Source organism: Abramis brama (genome assembly GCF_963993115.1).
Source record: "Abramis brama genome assembly, chromosome: 20".
Classification (NCBI taxonomy): domain Eukaryota; kingdom Metazoa; phylum Chordata; class Actinopteri; order Cypriniformes; family Leuciscidae; genus Abramis; species Abramis brama.
Window position 1 is genome coordinate 58,005 of NC_139982.1, and position 20,551 is coordinate 78,555.

The 20,551-nt window shown below is 41.7% G+C and overlaps 1 long non-coding RNA gene across 1 annotated transcript; it reads right to left on the reverse strand.

The window, feature by feature from the left end:
- Positions 1 to 5,534: 5,534 nt before the first annotated feature.
- LOC311071034 lies at positions 5,535 to 6,394 on the reverse strand. Its single transcript, XR_014603734.1, has 4 exons — positions 6,320 to 6,394; positions 5,831 to 6,018; positions 5,697 to 5,759; positions 5,535 to 5,597 (listed from the first exon to the last, which is right to left on the reverse strand). It is a non-coding gene; the product is annotated as an uncharacterized lncRNA (long non-coding RNA).
- Between the last annotated feature and the right edge of the window lie 14,157 nt (positions 6,395 to 20,551).

Consider the following 20,551-nt stretch of genomic DNA (forward strand, 5'->3'; position numbering starts at 1 on the left):
GGAAATTAATGTGACTAAAACAAAAGAACTTATAATACAAACGAAACCAAGAGGGGCCAGTAACATCAATCCTGTTGTACTTAACAGCCGGCCTGTGGAAGTAGTTGAAAATTTTAAGTACTTGGGTACAATCATTGATCGCACTTTAAGTTTTAATGTTAACTCGGAGAGTATTTTTAAGAGAGCTAACCAGCGATTGTTTTTAATTAGAAAACTGAGGAGTTTCAGGGTCAGTCAGCATATTCTTGAGATGGCATATAGGGGCCTTGTAGAAAGTATTTTACAGTTTAATATAACAGCTTGGTATGGTAACCTGAATGTGAAAGATAAAAACAAGCTTTCTAAAATTGTTAATACAGCAGGGAAGGTGATTGGCAAGTCACAAAGGCAGCTTGGGGATGTATATGATAAGGCGGTACTCAGGAAGGCCCGACAGATATCAACAGACACCCTACACCCACTAAACTCAGAGTTTGAATTGCTTCCATCTGGCCGTAGATTCAGGGTCCCAAGGGCGAGCCGAAACATCTATAAGAGATCTTTTATTCCCCATGCCATACAGAAACTTAATCTAAACTGAAATTGTTTTTAAAAATGTGGTTATTGTAGGTTGAAACCTACCTTAGTTTAATCGTTTGCGCTGCTTTCCATTTTCTGTTGTTGTATGTGGATGGTGGTAGTATTGTACTCTTAACTGTGTGTATTTTAATGTAAGTCTAAATGTGGTGTCACTGATGTATTTCTGTACAGAGAAGTCAAAGACAAATTTCCACTAAGGTGGACAATAAAGTCTAATAATAATAATAATCATAATAATCTATATTGTGAGAAGTTCTCATCCCCCCTGCAACACACGTGAACTGCACACTTTGTCTGAGATACTCATTCCGTCTGCCTCAGAAGAAGCCCCGTGAAGCCTGTCGACTTCGGGTCTGCTGCAGCCCCGCAATCCACCTATATTGTGAGAAGTGCGTGTCCCCTTGCAACAACCGTGAGAATTGTATACTGTTTGAAGTACTCATTCTGTCTGTTCCAGAAGAAGCCCCGTCCAGCCTGTCGGCTTCGAGTCTGTTGCATCTTTGTAATCTGCCTGTATTGTGAGAAGTGCTCGTCCCTCTACAGCGCACATGAGAACTATACACTCTGCTTGAAGCATTCATTCTGTCTGACCAGACGAAACCCGTACCGTCTGGCGACTTCGAGTCTGTTACCTCCCTGTAACCCACCTGTACTGGAGAAGCCCTGGGGGGTATTCCAGAAAGCAGGTTATGTGACATACCCGGGTAAGTTTAAGGGTAAGTTAGTGGATAACCTCAACTTTCGGTTCCAAAAACGGAGGTAACTGTCTGGGTATGTATGTAACCATAGGAACTTACTCTCTGAAGATAACCTGCTCGGTAGCAGGTTATGTTCCAGGGTTAGTTTGTTTCAGAAGGTTACTGAGCATGGCATGCCGTTTTAAAGACGATCCAGTGGATGTGGAAGCACAGATACTGTTCCGCCGTGAGAGGGTGATACGACCACATATCAATGTGTTTTCGTATCCAAATGAATATTTGCGGGAGTGTTGCCGTTTTTCAAAAGAATCGTTAATTTATCAAACGAAGATAATGGAGTTAAATATTTAACTCCATTTATTTAACTTTTTTGCGACGGTGAGTTTTTTGTATACAATAGGCGATGCAGAGCATGTGGGAAAGGCAACTGTGTGTAGGGCTGTTCGTACAGTATGTATTGCACTCAAACGGTTCCTACACACTTTTGTGCAGTTCCCTGGCCATAAACCACTGAGGGTCATTAAAGAGGAATTCCACAGAGTGGCGGGTTTGTCCATTCTGATGTGATATGATGTGATATGTCATTCTATGATATTCTATGAAAGACCATTTTAGTTACATAGCACTATACTTAATCTATTCATACTGTATACAGTGACAGTCACAATAATTTAAAAAGTTTCTAATTATATAACTTTCAATTTCAGGGTTCCCAAATGTGATTGGGTGCATTGATGGAACCCACATTCCCATTAAAGCTCCTTCACTCAATGAAGGAGACTGTTAATAGGAAGACAATCCATAGCATCAATGTGCAGGTGACAATAGATTTTTTGGGTGCTAAATGTTTGGGTGTTTAAACCACCCTCATTACTGGTCCCCACTAACTAGGTAATATGTGATGCAACCCACCTCATCACTAATGTTGAAGCCAAATGGCCAGGGTCTGTACATGATGCCAGAATGTTTAGGGAGTCATCATTGTGCCACAAATTTCAACAGGGTATGTTTTGCCTTACACAATGTTTTTTTTTTTTATGTTTTTTTTTTAATGCAATTATACACTTTAACTACCTTTATATGACACTTCAATGGTTACTTGCTGCGGGACAGAGGGTACCCCTGTCTGCCCTATATGATGACACCCTACCCTGATCCTGAGCCTGGACCACAGGCACAATTCAACCTGGCCCACAGCAGAACATGGACCATAGGCATCCTGAAGGCAAGGTTTCAGTGCCTGCGTGGGCTCAGGGTCAACCCAGAAAGGTCATGTGACATCACAGCTGCTTGTGTTGTTCTTCACAACATTGCCACACTGAGAGGTGAGAGGGCCCCCCCTTCTCTTGAAGATGGCCAAGAGGAACTGTCACAGGTCAGGGATACGGTGGCACCACGCCGACCGACCTCCCCGTTAACCCCTCGGCAGAGCCCTTCCGAGGAGCTACCCCACAGCCCAGAGACGACAGACAACAGAGTAACAATTTAAAAGACTTTATTATTTAAATGATTCTAAAACTGGAGGCTGCTCTGAACGTGGACGGGGGGTAAGTATCTGGACACTAAGGTCAGGCCCGTTGGTGGGCGAATGTGGCACTGAAGGAAAGACTCTCGAACACAGGGGCGCAGATCCTCACTCTTTGTGGCCGTTCTGTCTCTGACAAAGGGGCGGGCACAGGGGACTCGATGGTGGTACTCTTTATCGTTGTTTTCTACCTCACAGGATTGGGATTCGGCTGGCCAAGCGAGGCACCGCTACAGGAGGTGGGAACTCTCCCAAAGATGGGCCAGAACCAGCAAGGGAAGGACAGGAAAGTGGCAGCACTAATTCCACAGCAGCAGTTGGATGAGAGTAAATGCACTAACGTGAAGTATCTGTTCCACAGGGTCAGCCTGGACCACTGCCGGGAAGGATCGTCGGCTTGGACAGAAACGGCACTACAGAAGGTTCGGGACGACGTCGATGTGGGTAAGTAGCTATATCCTCTATTCTTTGGCTTTTGTGTTTCAGGACCAATGCGCCACCGGAACGGCCTCGGGTTGTGCACCTCTTCGAAGGCTGCGTGGAACCGCCACCCTGGCCTCTGGGGATCTGGATCGAACTCGGGTCACCGCTCCAGGTAGGCAGAGATCGTAGTTCGGATAGTCAGGTCAAGCCGTCAATGGTGGTGCTTCAACATAGGGGACAAGGCTCTTGGAGGTAGTGGCGCAAGACTGCGGCCTCAAAGCATACAGCTTACGACGAAGGACCTTCAGGCTGCTCGGTATACTTCAGAAGAGAGTACTCACAAGGGGGCGTTCAGCGGTGATGGCTCAGCATAGAAGACAGCACTTTGGACTGTGGGGACTCAGCATATAGACATCAATGCAACAGCATGGAGAGAGGAAACATTCAGAACGTTCAGTGTAGCTTCAAGAGAGAGTACTCACAATGGGCATTCAGCTGTGATAACTCAGCATAGAAGACAGCGTTGTAAACTGTGGTGACTCAGCATATAGACATCAATGCAACAGCATGGAGAGAGGAAACATTCAGGACGTTCAGTGTAGCTTCAAGAGAGAGTACTCACAATGGGCGTTCAGCCGTGATAGCTCAGCATAGAAGACAGCGCTGTAAACTGTGGTGACTCAGCATATAGATATCAATGCAACAGCATGGAGAGAGGAAACATTCAGAACGTTCAGTGTAGCTTCAAGAGAGAGTACTCACAATGGGCATTCAGCTGTGATAGCTCAGCATAGAAGACATCAATGCAACAGCATGGAGAGAGGAAACATTCAGGACGTTCAGTGTAGCTTCAAGAGAGAGTACTCACAATGGGCGTTCAGCCGTGATAGCTCAGCATAGAAGACAGCGCTGTAAACTGTGGTGACTCAGCATATAGATATCAATGCAACAGCATAGAGAGAGGAAACATTCAGAACGTTCAGTGTAGCTTCAAGAGAGCGTACTCACAATGGGCATTCAGCTGTGATAGCTCAGCATAGAAGACATCAATGCAACAGTATGGAGAGAGGAAACATTCAGGACGTTCAGTGTAGCTTCAAGAGAGAGTACTCACAATGGGCGTTCAGCTGTGGTGGCTCAGCATAGAAGACAGCGCTGTAAACTCGGCATATAGATATCAATGCAACAGCATAGAGAGAGGAAACATTCAGAACGTTCAGTGTAGCTTCAAGAGAGAGTACTCACAATGGGCATTCAGCTGTGATAGCTCAGCATAGAAGACAGCGCTGTAAACTGTGGTGACTCAGCATATAGATATCAATGCAACAGCATAGAGAGAGGAAACATTCAGAACGTTCAGTGTAACTTCAAGAGAGAGTACTCACAATGGGCATTCAGTTGTGATAGCTCAGCATAGAAGACATCAATGCAACAGCATGGAGAGAGGAAACATTCAGGGCGTTCAGTGTAGCTTCAAGAGAGAGTACTCACAATGGGCGTTCAGCTGTGATTGCGTTCAACTTAGATGCTTGGACCCTCCGCCCATCAACACATTGTTATTGCACTTTTTTTTCCCTCGCTGCAAGCACGGTACTCCGCCCCACACGTGCAATCACCGCAATATCACTCTCATTAATCGTGCAAAGTTCAACGGACACCACAGTATCACTCCAATTCCCCAAAACTAGAACAATGCTCAAATCCAGCGAGATATTTCCATGCCGGTCGATGGCGGGCATCTAGTGAAACAACAGTTTTATTCCTGATAATAGTCAAAGATGTTCCTTTACTGTCGCCTCGTTTCTCACAACACAAAGTGGAACACTTATCTTTCTAGTGGTAGCTCCGATGTATAATCCTTCCTTCCTCAACTCCACGGCTGGTAATTCATCACCACATGCACGGATTCACTGGAAAAAGCTGGCCAGATGAACTGAGCGCGTCCTCTCAACACTGCACTTGCCGATCTTTCCCAAGAAACAACAAAAGAAAAGTTCCGGCTTTTAGTCACCCCGTGACAGAACCCCCAGTGAACCCAGTAGACCAAAGAGATGGCAGAGTGGTACGAGACATGATTTGCCAAAATCACTTTAATTAAAACCAGTTAACAGTCAAGTGTTGTTCATTGTTTCTTTATTTTCTGTGACAAAAGACATTTGTATTTATTGCTTTAGATTTCATTCATCAACCAATGACAGATTACTGTTCACATTCTGTTTCCCACCTTAAGCTGGTGCTCCAGCAATTCAAGTCTGGCCTTTTTTTAGGTTAAGCCTTTTCTCCTCCATCTGAAGCTGTATAAGGTCCATCTCCATGTCACTTTTTCTGATTTGCTTTTGAAGGTGGACCTTATACAGCTCTTTGGCAGGCAACTAGAAAGACAGAATAATTAAACATGACTGATAAAGTCTGTAATACAAACACAGACCAAATATTTAAATGAGGAAGGAGAACTGCAGAACATTTCTTACACTGCTAAGATTCTGTGTGGAGGTAGATGGACCCTCATCTGTATTCAAATCTCCTGCCATATTCTGTAAAATGACAATGACAATTTATTTATTCTCTTATGCAAAAAAGGGGGAATTCATTCTGTGCATCATACCTCTATGGGCCTCCCCACATTTTCTGTTTCTGTCACAGCAGAAGTGGTCTCTTCATCGTCATCCTACAGTGAAAATAAGGAAGGATGCTTGGTCTAGCAAACAGAAACCTAAAGACAATAATCACTTACAACTGTGACAGAGTGTGGTGTTGCAGGAGGATCCAATAATACAATGTGGCCATCAGCAACTGCAAGATAATTAAACCAATAAGATAATCATGCATATTCAATACTCAATGTATTTTCTTAAACAAATACAACTAATAAAGAAGGACAATAGGAACATCTAAGAGTACTAGTTATAAGATTACAGTATACAGCATATGCAGTCAAAGCAGCATGCATACTGCACAAGTGAATCAATGACCGTAAAATGCATTCAAAATGCCTATTTAAAATGGTGACAATGTTGATGATTTTCTTTATTAAAACACTGACAAAAACAGTGAAAACATCAATAAATCATAAGTATTAATATGGTACACCTACATTTTACTAAGCCACTTGTCTTGGTAGCTGAGTCCAATGAATTGCCCCTGGAATCCCATCGACCACAGGTCGCCCTTTATTAAGGGACAGTGCCAGCTCCTCAGCTGGGGTGAGGGAAGGTGGAGGTGGACCCACACCTGTTTTACGGGCCTCAGCCTTCTTTCTATTGGCTACATAGAAAACTAAATTACATGGCGTCAGTAACAAGTTTAGAAAATATTACCTTGCTGGAGAATGTTTTTGTGTTTCATTTTGACTTGGCTCACACTTCTTTAGTAGGTTTCGTATCCAAAGCCAACATATTACTAGCCAATTATGTGCATTACTACTGTAATATTAAGAAATGTATGGAGGCCAACAAGTAAATACTTGTATATTTTTACTACATGCCCCAAATAATTTTTGCCTCACAATGAGAGGGGAAAATAGCCCATTTATAATTTTATAAACTCGTGCATTTACTCTGTCTGTTATTTTTTGCCAAGCCAACTCTCTTCTCTTTCTAATGCAGCAGTATTAATATATATATATATATATTTTTATAATGGGCTTATAGTCTTCATAAGCAAGCATTAAAACCTCCAACTCAGTTTCACCTAAGTATGTAGCTCGATTTTTTTCTCCCTGGGTTTCCATGGTGACTCCTGAAATCGGCGATCCATTGAAAATGTCTTTATGTACTCACCGTGCGCGCGCATTAACTCTGGGTAACCAGTAGGAGGTTGATTAAACTAACTCTTCTCAGGTGTTTTGGAACCGACATACTCATGGTATGCGAGTTTGGGGTAAATCAACCCAGAGGTTATGATTTACCAAATGGTAAGTTAACCAAGCTTTCTGGAATACCCCCCCCGTTCAGCCGTCGACTGTGAGTCTGTGGCATACCGGCGGTCCACCTGTGCTGTGATCTCGAATCTACCCTTTTTGTCAATACTAGATACTAGAAAGTCAGTATCCTCACAACTATGTTCCTTTTTATTTTTTTGTGATTATCTTTTTATTTCACTACCACAGGATATATACATTTTATGTTATTATACATCAAGTATATAAACATCAAAATTAAAACTATTTACAGTTGCCAAAGCCTTGAAACAATAATAATAATAAATAAAATAATAATACTAATAGATGCAAAATAAATAAAATGCAATGCAATTTGTGGCATTGTTAAGACCCATTTAAATTATGCATTAAACCTGAGGAAAAACAGGTGGTTTCAAAAGAGTGACAATAACTTTGTCCCAAACATCCAAAGTTGAACTTCGTGCTTTATGAATGACAGCCAGTGATCTTTCTATAAGAACAATATCTCTGAAGTAATTATACCATTCTTTTATTGATGGGGATCGAGAAGAAAACCGAGAATGAATTATGGTCTTTTTTGCAGCAGTTAAACCTGCAAATATAATTTTCTTAGAAGCCAATTTAGTACCAATAATAAGTGATGAGTCATCATTAAATAAAAATAAAGTAAGCCGTTTAGGAATTGGGAACTCTAATATATCTTCAAGAAAAGCTGCCACTTGAGACCAAAGGTTAGAGACATCTGGGCAGTCCCAGAAGATATGCAAGTAAGTGCCAACCGTATTTAAATCACATTTTTCACAATTTGGGGTATCTATAAGCTTCATTTTAAAACGTCTGTAAGGGGAAAGGTACAATTTCTGCACAAACTTAAAATGGATTAATTGGTGTGCTGGATTCTTTGATGACAAAAACAAATTGTTCCATACATTGTCCCAGTCCAGTTCCATGCGTCTCTCTTTGAGGTCATGATTCCACGATTTTATCACTCCCAGGGGTTTATCACATTTTGTGATTAACTGTGCATATATTCTAGACACCAGTCCGCTGCACGATGTTCCTGGATAAATCCACAGACTCAGCGGATGAGCACAGAGGGGAGAGTCCCAGGGAACTCCATGAGCTTTGATAGCTGACCTTAGTTGCAAGTACAAAAACCAGGAAAATCCAGGAAGAGAGTATTTTTCTTTAAGGTCCTGAAATGATTTTAAGCCATTTTGTCCATATAGATCCTGCAAAGTGTAAACTCCTTTAGAGGCCCAACTTGTATTGAAATATGGGCCATGCTTCTGCAATAGATTATAATTGTGCCATATAGGGGAGCGATCACAGAGTTTAGTAGTGCAGCCCATTTGACTCTGAACAGCTGACCAAACCTGCAGAGAGTTACCTATAATTGGCCCGAACATCTCATGTGCAGATTTAGGTTTAAGTCCTGCAAATAACAGATCTTCAATTCTATGTGGTCTTACAATTTCTTGTTCTATCTGACGCCAGGGAAGTACAGAGTGTTTGTCACACCAATTTGTAAGTGATTTCACCTGAAAGGACCAATAATACAATTTAAAGTCAGGCAGTGCAAGACCACCAGACAATTTCATCCGCTGAAGAGTACTAAGACGGATACAGGTTTTTTTACCCTCCCAAATAAAATGAGAGATTCGAGACTGCAGCTCCTCAAAATATTTTACAGGTGGAGCTAAAGGAATCATAGAAAAAAGAAAATTTAACCTACCCAAAACATTCATTTTTATTATTGAAATTCTACCTTGTAGTGACATTTTGAGATTGGACCATCTCTGCATATCTGCGAAGATTTCAAGTTTAAGTTTATCATAATTTATGCGTGATATATTCGACAAATTTGTTATTTTTAACCCTAAATATGTAAATGCTGTGTCATGCCACTGAATATGAGGAATAGGTGGTAATGGAAGGCATTTTGCAGAGGCATTCAATGGAAAAAGAAGGGATTTATCCCAGTTTATTTTATAGCCAGAGAATTTATTAAACTGGGAGAATACTTTTATTATTTGAGGTAAGGAGACATGTATATTAGAAAAATATAAGAGTATGTCATCTGCATAAAGAGAAATTTTATGCTGAGTTCCTTGTATGACTATGGGTGATATCAGAGAATCAAGTCGAATCGATTGTGCTAGTGGTTCTAATGACAATGCAAAAAGTAGGGGGGATAGTGGGCAGCCCTGGCGGGTGCCACGATGCAGAGGAAATGACTTTGACAGAATGTTACCTGTTGATACTACTGCATAAGGGTTAGTATAGAGTGTTTTGACCATAGATATGAATGTTTTTCCGAAGCCAAATTCCTCTAGAACTAACCAAAGATATTCCCAACTGACAAATTTATCAATATTTAATGCTAATTTCCTATCAAACAGAATAGCAACGCCTTTAGATTTATTTGGGGCACAGGAATGAACTATGCATTTATAATATCTATTCTGAAATCTATGAATATCATTCGTTTTTAAATGTGTTTCTTGGATCAAAGCAATTGAGATCTTTTTTCGTTTAAGAAATTCTAAGCACTTCGTTCGTTTAATCGGCGAGTTTAGGCCGTGGACATTCCACGACATTACATTAAGGGGTATATTCATAATTGGAGCTTTAACGTATAATATTCAGGATATAGATGGGCCTCCACAAAATCAAAACGTGAATTTAAAAACAGTAAAATAATGAATGCACATAACTTACACAAAAACTTCTAGGCTTTGGCGATAGAACAATTGACAAAAGAACAAAGAACATTACAATCCATCCGCAAGAGACAAGACCTTGAATTCTCTCTCTTTGGGTGGAGAAAAATAAACAAAATTTAAGGTGTTACTGCCTGTGGCTATCTAAAGCAGCACGTCCCAAGTCCGAGTCAAAACGAACATCAGAAACGCTAGTAAATAACCCATCAGACCTATTTAGACGAGGACTTTTTGTTTACCGGTTTGATTTGTACCGATTAACTAGACTCTGAAATACCGAAGGAAGGGTTTTCCTGGTCGTCACATCCACTTGGAAACGAAGAGGCAGAGATGCTCGGCGTAGCAGGCGTTGAGAGCGGAGCATGATCCAATTCCAGTAGAAACTTTCCGGCGTCCTCAGCACTCTTAAAGTGATGCAGCGTTCCGTTGAACTTCACTTTCAGGGTCGCTGGATATATCAGGAACGGGCGCAATCCTTTGTCTGCAAGCTTCCTTCTCACACTATCAAACGATCTTCTCTTTAGAGCCGTTTCGTTGCTAAAATCTGGAAAAAATAACAGCTTGGATGGACCATGGATTATTTCGGACTGAAGTGCTCTGGCTCCGTTAAGAATTCTCTCCCTATCCTGATATCTGAGGAGCCGAAAGATGAGTGTTCGGGGTCGGTTTGCCTTATCACGACCGCCATAAATACGGTGAGCCCGCTGAATTTCTATCTTTCCACCAACTTGGAGGGAGGGGATCCACTTCGGTAGATTTTCCTGAAGAAACTGAACAGCGTTCTCGCCCTCCGCTGACTCAGGTAGGCCCACGAGTCTGACGTTACATCTTCGCGATCTGTCCTCCATTTCAACAATTTTGTCTCGGAGATTAATTATCTCTTGCTGATGCGTATTAAGCTCCTGTTTAGCCAAGCGCATATTTGCATTCATCGAATCCATCCGTCCTTGTAATGCTTTGCCAAGTTCAGCTTGGCGGGTGAAATCCTGTCGTAGTTCGTTAACGGCTGAGTTCGAGGATTCAATCATGTTCTTTAACCCTCTGAGGTCGGCAAACGCGCCGGCGCGTTTTGCCGGATTTTCTCCACATTGTAGCACTATAAACTTAAATTACTCCATGATTTATGGTCATACAGAAAAAAGAAATATAAAAAAAGAATCTGTGATATTTCTCCTTTTGTATGTGTCCACTTACAATCAAATCAAAACATTGTGCTTTTGTAAAATAAAGAAAATAAACAGGGTGTGCGTTCTGCCTCTCCGTCGCGGTGAACTTTTTTTTCTTGAGCACGTCTATAAACTGAAACAAAACTCAGCGAATACTTGTCACACATGTATGAGCCATATACCTTTATAAACATTTAAGTGTGTACTTTTAAATGATCGGATTCAAAACAAAAACAAATATTCTCTGTTTAAGTAATTTGTATAAAACCAACAAGATGTCCAACTTCTCAAACGCTTGCTCATTAAAGTTAATTTGGCCACGCCCACTCGCGCAAAAGAGATTCACATGCAAATCTCCACATGGGACGCGAACGCGCTCGTTACCTCAAAAACAAAACACCAAAACACTTCACAAGTCTCTGCTTTTCGTCCAGTTTGAAAGACGCGCCTGAGCTTACATTGGAATTATACCTCAGAAGAAGAAGAACGCGATTTGACAAGGAAGATGTAAGGTAAGAAATTATTACATATTAGTTTGTTATTGTTGCATACATTTCACATTGCAGTTGAACTGTTGCTAGATATATGGTGAATATTATAATATTTAGACCCGGCTTTACTGTTACTGTGTTTGTGGATATCTGCTCAAATGTAGATATGGTAATCATAATGTTTTGAGCGCGATCGCGTTTGAATGTATCATATTTGGAGCGCGATCGCGTTTGAATGTATCATATTTGGAGCGCGATCGCGTTTGAATGTATCATATTTGGTGAAAAGCACCAAACGGCTTCATGTTTTTACTATTATCTCATGCCATATCATCATAACAAATGGAAACATTTGAAGTAACATGATAATCAATATATTTTTCTCTAGCTTAGTTGTTTTATTTTGGAATATTTATAGGCTGCTAATATGGTTATTGTTATTATTTTATGCAGCACTGCGCATAGCCTATGCCTATAAGGCACAATAAACCTGATGTTCATTATTATTGGAAACATTTATGTGTGTGTGTGTGTGTGTGTGTGTGTATTCTGTGAATTTTAAAAAGCAATTTTAACCAGAAAAATCTAAAATTTATTCCCAAAATCGTGCAGGCCTATAGTTTCTCTTGATATCAGTATGTTCACTTTTTTTTTTTTTCTTTCAGGGCCCAGATGCCACTCCTGCTGACTTCAACATTCACATGAGTCTCATGAACATGGTAAAGTGAAAATCAAACACCTTGGAAATAAAAGGTATGTACAATCTTTTTTGGATTGGCACAAAGGTCTCTGTCTTTCGATAATAGTTTTCAATGAGTGCTTTTTTGTCATTGGTTTTGTATCTTTGGATTATGTTGTGTTGTAAATAAAGCCAAACAATTTAAAAGCCATTCTTTTTTAAATCTCCTCATTTACAGTATTGTGCAAGGTTGCTCAGAATGATAGGCCCCTGATAGCTCCTAATAGGGCCATTAGGGAGTGTCTTTGTCTTTCTCAGGTGAGAAAAGCCATACATATTAATGAGCTCTCGCATAAGGCTTATTCACACAAAACACGTCATAACATTTTTAAATCAATATATTGTCTTATCTGAATGAGCAGTCAAGGTGATTTTCACATAGTTTTGGAGCAAATATTCTAGGCTATGTCATACAATTTTCAAAAGTCTTGTGAAGAAATAATCAGTAGGGGTTTCATGGCCTTATTTCAGTGACAATTTTTTTTTGTATTTTAAAAAACCACGCATAAATGTCATTATCTCAAAACAACAAACTTTTACACATATGCTGCTGATATATTATTGTAGCAGAGTTTGTGCTGAATACAGTGTAATTAGACTTTAGCCATGAAAATGTCACAAGTAACAGAAATAAGCACAAATGTCAGAGCATGTCAGAACACCTCCAGGGCCCAGAAAACAGCTCAGACCTCAGAGGGTTAAAGTTTGAATTTCTCCAGAAAGTACCTCTTCCATTACCTCTCTCACTGCTAATTTTACTTTTTTTGCGAACCTCTCCTCTTGTTCTTGCAAAGCCATTAAAATGGCTGAGTTCGGCTAGTCTTCATTCGGCCCTTCTTTCCCTTTCTTTTTCGTTGCCGTCTCGTCTTGCGATGGCTTATTCTTTGCGGATTTTGATCCAGACATCTTCAGGGACACTTCCGACTAAAATCAGCTAGCTTAATTTCTGATTGTAAATATATTTTCTTGAAATTTCGGACTTTTGAGACGGAGCTCAGTTTTAGGCATGCATCACTCGTGCCCAGACACTGGAAGTCCTCAATAAAAAAATATTCTAAAAAAACGTATAAAACAGCTTAGCCCCTCCATGATGCAATGCAACATGGATAACATGTTTAAAATAACACAAAGAACAAAGCTAAAGTGCATATGACTAAGCGTGGTGCCACACAGCTGTTTTTGTAAATGACGTCACGGCTACGCTCGTCCCTATGTTCCTTTTTAGAAAGAAATGATATCTGCGAGGATTTCCAGTCAGGATTTAGACCGTACCATAGTACTGAGACAGCTCTCATTAGGGTTACGAATGATTTGCTTTTATCATCCGATCGTGGTTGTATCTGGCTATTAGTGTTACTCGATCTTAGTGCTGCAATTTGACACTATCGACCACAACATTCTTTTAAATAGACTCAAATTATGTTGGCATTAGTGGAATTGCTTTAGTATGGTTTAAATCATACTTATCTGACCATTATCAGTTTGTAATAGTAAATGAAGAGATGTCTCATCGATCACAAGTTCAGTATGGTGTACCACAAGGCTCAGTACTAGGACCGCTGCTGTTCACTCTGTACATGCTACCCTTAGGAGATATCATTAGGAAGCATGGCATTAGTTTTCACTGTTATGCTGACGATACTCAGCTCTATATTTCTTCACGCCCAGATGAAACTTACCAATTCACTAAATTAACAGAATGCATAGCTGATATAAAAAATTGGATGACTAGTAATTTCCTACTACTTAACTCTGAAAAAACAGAGATTCTAATTATTGGACAAAAAATGTCCACACGTAATAACCTAGAATACTGTCTAACAATTGATGGTTGCTCTGTTAAGTCTTCGTTGTCGGTTAGGAACCTGGGTGTGCTCTTTGATACCAATCTTTCATTTGAAAGTCACGTGTCTAGTATCTGTAAAACCGCATTTTTCCATATGCTCTCATTGACAAATGCGGAACAATTAGTCCATGCGTTCATGACCTCAAGGCTAGATTATTGTAATGCTCTACTGGGTGGTTGCCCTGCACGCTTAATAAACAAACGACAGCTAGTTCAAAACGCAGCAGCTCGAGTTCTTACCAGAACCAGGAAGTATGACCATATTAGCCCGGTTCTGTCAAAACTGCACTGGCTCCCTATTAAACATCTCATCAATTTTAAAATATTGCTGATTACTTACAAAGCACTAAATGGTTTAGCTCTGCAGTACTTGAGCGAGCTCTTAATGCATTATAGTTCTTCACGTCTACTGCAATCTCAAAATTCCGTCCAGTTGATAATACCTAGAATATCAAAGTCGACTGCTGGCGGTAGATCCTTTTCCTATTTAGCGCCAAAACATTGGAACAGTCTTTCTACCATTGTCCGGGAAGCAGACACGCTCTGTCAGTTCAAAGCTAGACTAAAGACACATCTCTTTGACCTAGCATTCACATAATACATTATAGACTTCTATAATTCAATGATTAGGCTGCATAGATTTGATCAGCCGGAACCGGGAACACTTCCCATAAATCTTGATTTACTTGTTACATCATAAGAAGAATGGCATCTACGCTAATTTTAGTGTCTTTGTTTATCCCAAGGTTTTCCCGCAGCCTGCCAGATCCAGTCCGTATCCATATCTGATGAAGGACCTTCGCCTGGACCCGATGACAACGCAGTGCTGAAGTGCCAACTAGTCTCTCCCTATGGAGGATCCCTTTACCACTCTACAGATAAAGCATTTTTGGGAAATTCGTTTCACGTACCTACCCCGAAGAAATAAAATAAAATAAAATAAAATAAAATAAAATAAAATAAAATAAAATAAAATAAAATTCTGTATCAAAATGTTATAAGGCATCATTACTTTGTTTAGGCTTGGCTTGTAGGGAATTCCAAACCAGCGCACATATATTCAAACGCAAATAACTATACAACCAATTCTTCATGCGCATGTGAACGCCATCAGCGTTTATCACAGGTTCACGTTTAAAGTCTGTGCAGAGAGAATGGTGTCATCTTAGCAGCCCCTAATTTAATAACAAATGATCGTTGAGACGGAAGCGAATCAATCAAAAGTAACTTTAGATGGAAAATAACTTTATTAAAGAACCATCTTACCTTAAATTATACGTTTATCTCTGTAAAGCTGCTTTGAAACAATCTACATTGTTAAAAGCGCTATACAAATGAAGATGACTTGACTTGACTTGACATGAACTGGTCGAAAGCTGATGACATCACATGCAGGTAGGCCCGCCCTCACGTGATACTGATTGGTCGATTGATAAGCTTAAATCTGATTGGCTAAAGAGTATGACTGCCCTGTGTGTAGGAGGAGACGCTGCCAGGAAAGTCTCAAACACACACACAAGGCGATTCACACGTGAATGATGATTTGCACATTCACATTCAAGGATAAACTCGTACATTTTAAACATTCAAAGGTTTTTGTGCACAGTTGTATATCTACGAATTGTGTTTTGCATTTGTGAAGTGTATTTTGTGAATATATAATTTTATTTTGCGCATGTGAATTGCTTTTTGTGAATATATATTTTTTTTCACGCACGTGAATTTTTTTGTGTGTGTACGTGAATTAGGATTTGAAAGATTTTGTATTTTCAGTCATCAGATTAATTTACATTGTGACTGTGTATCAGATGTAATCCACTCAGTCTGTGTCTGCAAAGGTGTGTGCCAAATGGCCCATACAGATGAATGGCCCATTCAGATGTATGGCCCATAGAAACTGATTGGTGTGAATGAATAAAAAGAATCAGCATTGCTCAGAGTGGATTAGCAAGTTAGATCGATCTCCTGTGGGAGGTCCTAACAGTTTTCCTATGTTTGTAGCCCTTTTGTCTTCATGTATAAAGTTCAGTCACACAGACAGAACTAGGGGTGCAACGGATCAAAAAACTCACGGTTCGGATCGTTTCTCGGATCAGAGTCACGGATCGGATCATTTTTCGGATCAGCAAAAAAAAAAAAAAAAAAAAAGACAAATAAACACAAGTTTTGTCTTTTTGTTTATTAACATTTTTAAAATATATAAAATCAACAGTGGGTGCGCGTCATTCCATGAAGCGTGACTATAAACACACTGATAGCGTTTGTGATGCCTTTAGACCGGTCTGATTGTGCAACGTTGAGCAGCCTTCGTTTTCACTCTTGTCAGTGAAACACCGGGATGATGTCGCTTCAAATGCGTGGCCATGCTTGATGTGTTTCCACGGATGTCCCGATACCACTTTTTCACTTCCGATACGATACCGATGCCTTAGCTTTTTTTGCCGACACCGATATCAATCCGATATTTTTATTTTATTCTTGAACTAATACTACTAATAATAAAATATATGGAAGCACTTTGCTCAATTATCCACATAAAAACATCTCACTCAAATGGATAACAAATACTTCTCCAGCATATAGTCCACAACAACAGTTGATAATGAAAGACTGCCAGCCTTTATTCAAAAGACCTTGAGATATGTTTGGTAATTGTAGGCTACCTGAATGAATTTAAAATTAATTTGCTATATTTCAGATCAATATATTTGTTTCCTTAAAATTTTAATTAACCTTAACGTTATTCTCATCTGAATTATAAAACATTTATTTCAGTATAAAATGATACTACCATTAAAAACACAGAAATGAAAACCAATGCAAGATGAATGTCCAAAAGATGAGATCATTTTTGCTTTTAAACAGCATATATGTGTGTGTGTGTGATTGTTCGATCGCGCCCGTGCCTCTCTCGCTCTCTCTCTCTCTCTCTGACACACACACACACAAGCATACATCGCAGCCTGTTCATTTTGCTGCGTTCACACCATGCGCGAATAGAGCGTCAAATTCGCGTCTAGTTCGATGCTTGAACAGTTTGAATCCTTTCGCGCGTCCAAAGCGAATAGGACGCGCCGCGCGCGTATAATGATAAAGCGAGCGTTTGAAGCGAAATAGATGCGTGTTCCAGGGAAGCCAAAATGCTCCCATACAGGGGATTTAAATGACGCGGGGCGTTCAAGCTCCTCCGTTCTTCCGCTCGCCATGACCACGTGGACTGAATATGCGCACAACTTTTTTTTTTTTTCATAAATTAATCCGCGGATCACGTGTGTGCCGAACTGAAGATATTGATCCGAACGGATCAATGATGATCCGTTGCACCACTAGACAGAACTTTGGGTTAAGATTGTTGAAGGGTGACATGCTAACATCACTGCTGAAGGACTGCTACACTACAAACCTTCAATAAATTCTTCTCCCCACAAGAACTCTGGTCAAGCTTACTTATTTTATGTATTGGAGAAATCTAATACATTGGCGAGCCACCCAAACCACTGCTCGGCCAAATACACCAACATCTAACAGTTTCATGCATGTGAAATTGTCTACACATGTGTGAATCATGTTTTTTGAGTGAATTATATTTTAGACTAATCCGCTTCCATAGAGGTGTTGCTGTAATTTATAGTCATATTTTTAGAATTACTAAGAAGTCTAGATTGAAATATAATTCTTTTGAAGTGTTAGTGCTCTAAGTGGTCACTTATGCTCCCAAAAATAAATCTGTGCAACCTCAATTTATTTGGGAGCATTTGTGAGAGTAAAAATAATTGTTGTGGTGCAACCTTTTTTCTAGGGATGCACCGGTTGACCGGCCATAAATTGTAAAAAAAGACGATCGGCAACTTGACGGGTTTTAGTTTAATTTTGGATGATTTCTATTCCAACAAGTATTCATTATTCAATGAGCTCATTGTTTCTGCAAAAAAAATATTACATTGTTTAAATGAATATTTTTGTAATAATACTGTGTATTTGTATGAATATTTTTGTAATAATACTTTGTCTTTGTATATGTGCTTCCCTTTCGTCATCAGGGAACTCGCCTCGTCGGAGGAGTTCCCCTGACGAATTGGGATCACGCTAGGGAGACCAATTGCCTTCGAGTGAATTAAAACGAGCCAATGAACATTGGCATGCAACATTTGCATTCCGCAGCCCGCCTACTAGTGCGGGTATAAAGGCGGAAGCAAGCGCATACACAAATGCTTTTTGCTTCGGAGCCGACCGGTTGTGTCCTCTCTGAGTGAATGAGCTAAGATTGTATCTTTCTTACGCTCTACGAGTCTGCTGTTTCAGGAGGGGATCTTTCTGTGTTGGTGAGACGGCGCTTCAGTGACCACGCGATTCCTGTCTGCCGGCTGCGTCTACACTGTTAATTCAAAAGCTGTTTTCACAGCTGGTAAACGGTTGAGTGCGCACAGCGGGCTTGCAGTTTCCCCGCTGTGTTGCCGCGTTGGATCCCTGTGTGCTTCAGCACAATAAAGAGAATACTTTCTTCCTGAAAGAGCAACACGGGTGAAGATCGCGTCCTTTTCAGGATGACGTTTCACTCGTGTGTTTCTGGATGCGATCGTTTCCTGTCCTCATTGACGGCCGCGATCGCTGTTTCACATGCCTAATCAGTGTGTTGAAGCTGCGTTCGTGGGTGGTTCATGTTCTCTCATGAGTGCATGACCACGTCGGCACGTTGTTCGTTTTCCCTTTTTAAAGGATCGAGCCGTTCAGCGTGCCGTGTGCCGTCGAGCGCCGGCTGACAGCGCGGGTTGTCACGGCAACTCAGCGCGCGTCATTCGGCGCTCTAGATGCGCGGCCGAGACTCGTGTACCTCTACGAGGTTGAGTCCCAATTGCTTGTTCCCCAATTTAGTTCCTTTTCTAAAAAGAGGACTACTTTGGTTAATGAGCATTTGGTGGTCTGAGGGTTACAGTGTGGAACGTCTCGCCAGGTGAAAGACCCTCACGAGCTTCCTACTCCTCTAGTGCATCGCAAACATGCTGAGACTGTGTTCGTGGGTGGTTTATGCTTTCTTATGAGAGCATGACCACGTCGGCATGTTGTTCGCCTTGCCTGCAGGCTTGAGCGCTCAGCGTGCCGTGTGTCATCGAGGCGATGGCCACGTTCACTGTCTTGCATGCCTGGTTGACGGCCACGATCACTGTTTCACATGCCTTATCAGTGTGTTGAGACCGTGTTCGTGGGTGGTTCATGTTCTCTCATGAGTGCATGTCCACGTCGGCACGTTGTTCGTCTCCTCTTTCTCGTAAAGACTTCAGCCGCTCAGCGTGCCGTGTGCCGTCGAGGCTTTCGGATGGGGTTCTGGTTCTTCTTATGAGGGACTGAGCATTTCATTCGGGGCTCCAGGGAGGACAGATGTCGATTGCAACATCGGAGAGAGGGCTGTTATACTCTGAAAATGATGCTGAGTTCCTACTATAATGGTGTGTTCTCATGCTGAAGGTTCAGACTTGACAGCCACAGTTTCCTGGGCTATTCTAAAGTGCCTGGATGTGTGTGAAAAATTTTGGCAGTACGGAAGCTTTTTGGTGCCAATATGGCAAGCCAAACATGCCTAAATCTGCAGAAGTTTTTCCTCTCTCACTACCCCTGCACTTTCACTGCACGTGGGTAGTTCTGACTCGGGGTGGAGCTGCGCTTAGTGACTGACCGTGATTAGTCACAACGCTGGCCCTCGGTCAGATGATGTCCACACTAGTGGTCCAGGAGCGCCTCAAAACCAGCCCGCTCAGTTTGTTTCCCCCTAGCAAAAGGAAGGGAAATGACTCTGAGAGAAGTGACCAGAGTATGTGACGCTCTGCTCTTCGGGAGTGCGTGTCATCACCACTCCTTCCCCCGGGAGAGGGCCGGGTGGAGAATTTTGTTTCTGTTCCGCCGCTGGTCATCCAGTCAGCGGTACCCAAAGTTTGAGCAGTCCACTTCCAAGTTGCTCACGGGCCCCAGCGCTCAGATGGCAGTGAGGGCTTCGGCCTCGTCACTCTTGTCTCTCGCTGGGTGAGGCGGAAACCAGGACTCGATGCCCCCGGGCCTCGCTCCTCGTTTCCCCTCACGGTCGAGACTGGCAGTAAAATAAGACCAGTCTCCTCCGTCCGAGAGGGTCAGAATGGCAGTGCGTGCCGCCCCCGAGCTGCGCCGCTCTCGTTCCCCTCTCCCCAGCTCTCAGATAGCAGTGGCACCACACCGGTCATGTTACTCCTGTCTGCCGCTGGGCGCGAAGGTACGGAGACCAGCAGCCGCCCTTGGGCCTCGCTCCTCGTCTCCTCCCCTTCTCTCACCAGGCGACAGCCCTCAGCAGAACACTCTAGGGTCTTCTCTGCCGTCTGTCCCCCGGTGGAAGCAGGTAGGTGTTGTCCAAGCACACACCCAGGCCCCGCTCTCGGCCGCTACAATGCCTCCGGAGCCGTGTCCCTGCCTTCCGCCTCGCTGCCCCTCCGCGGGT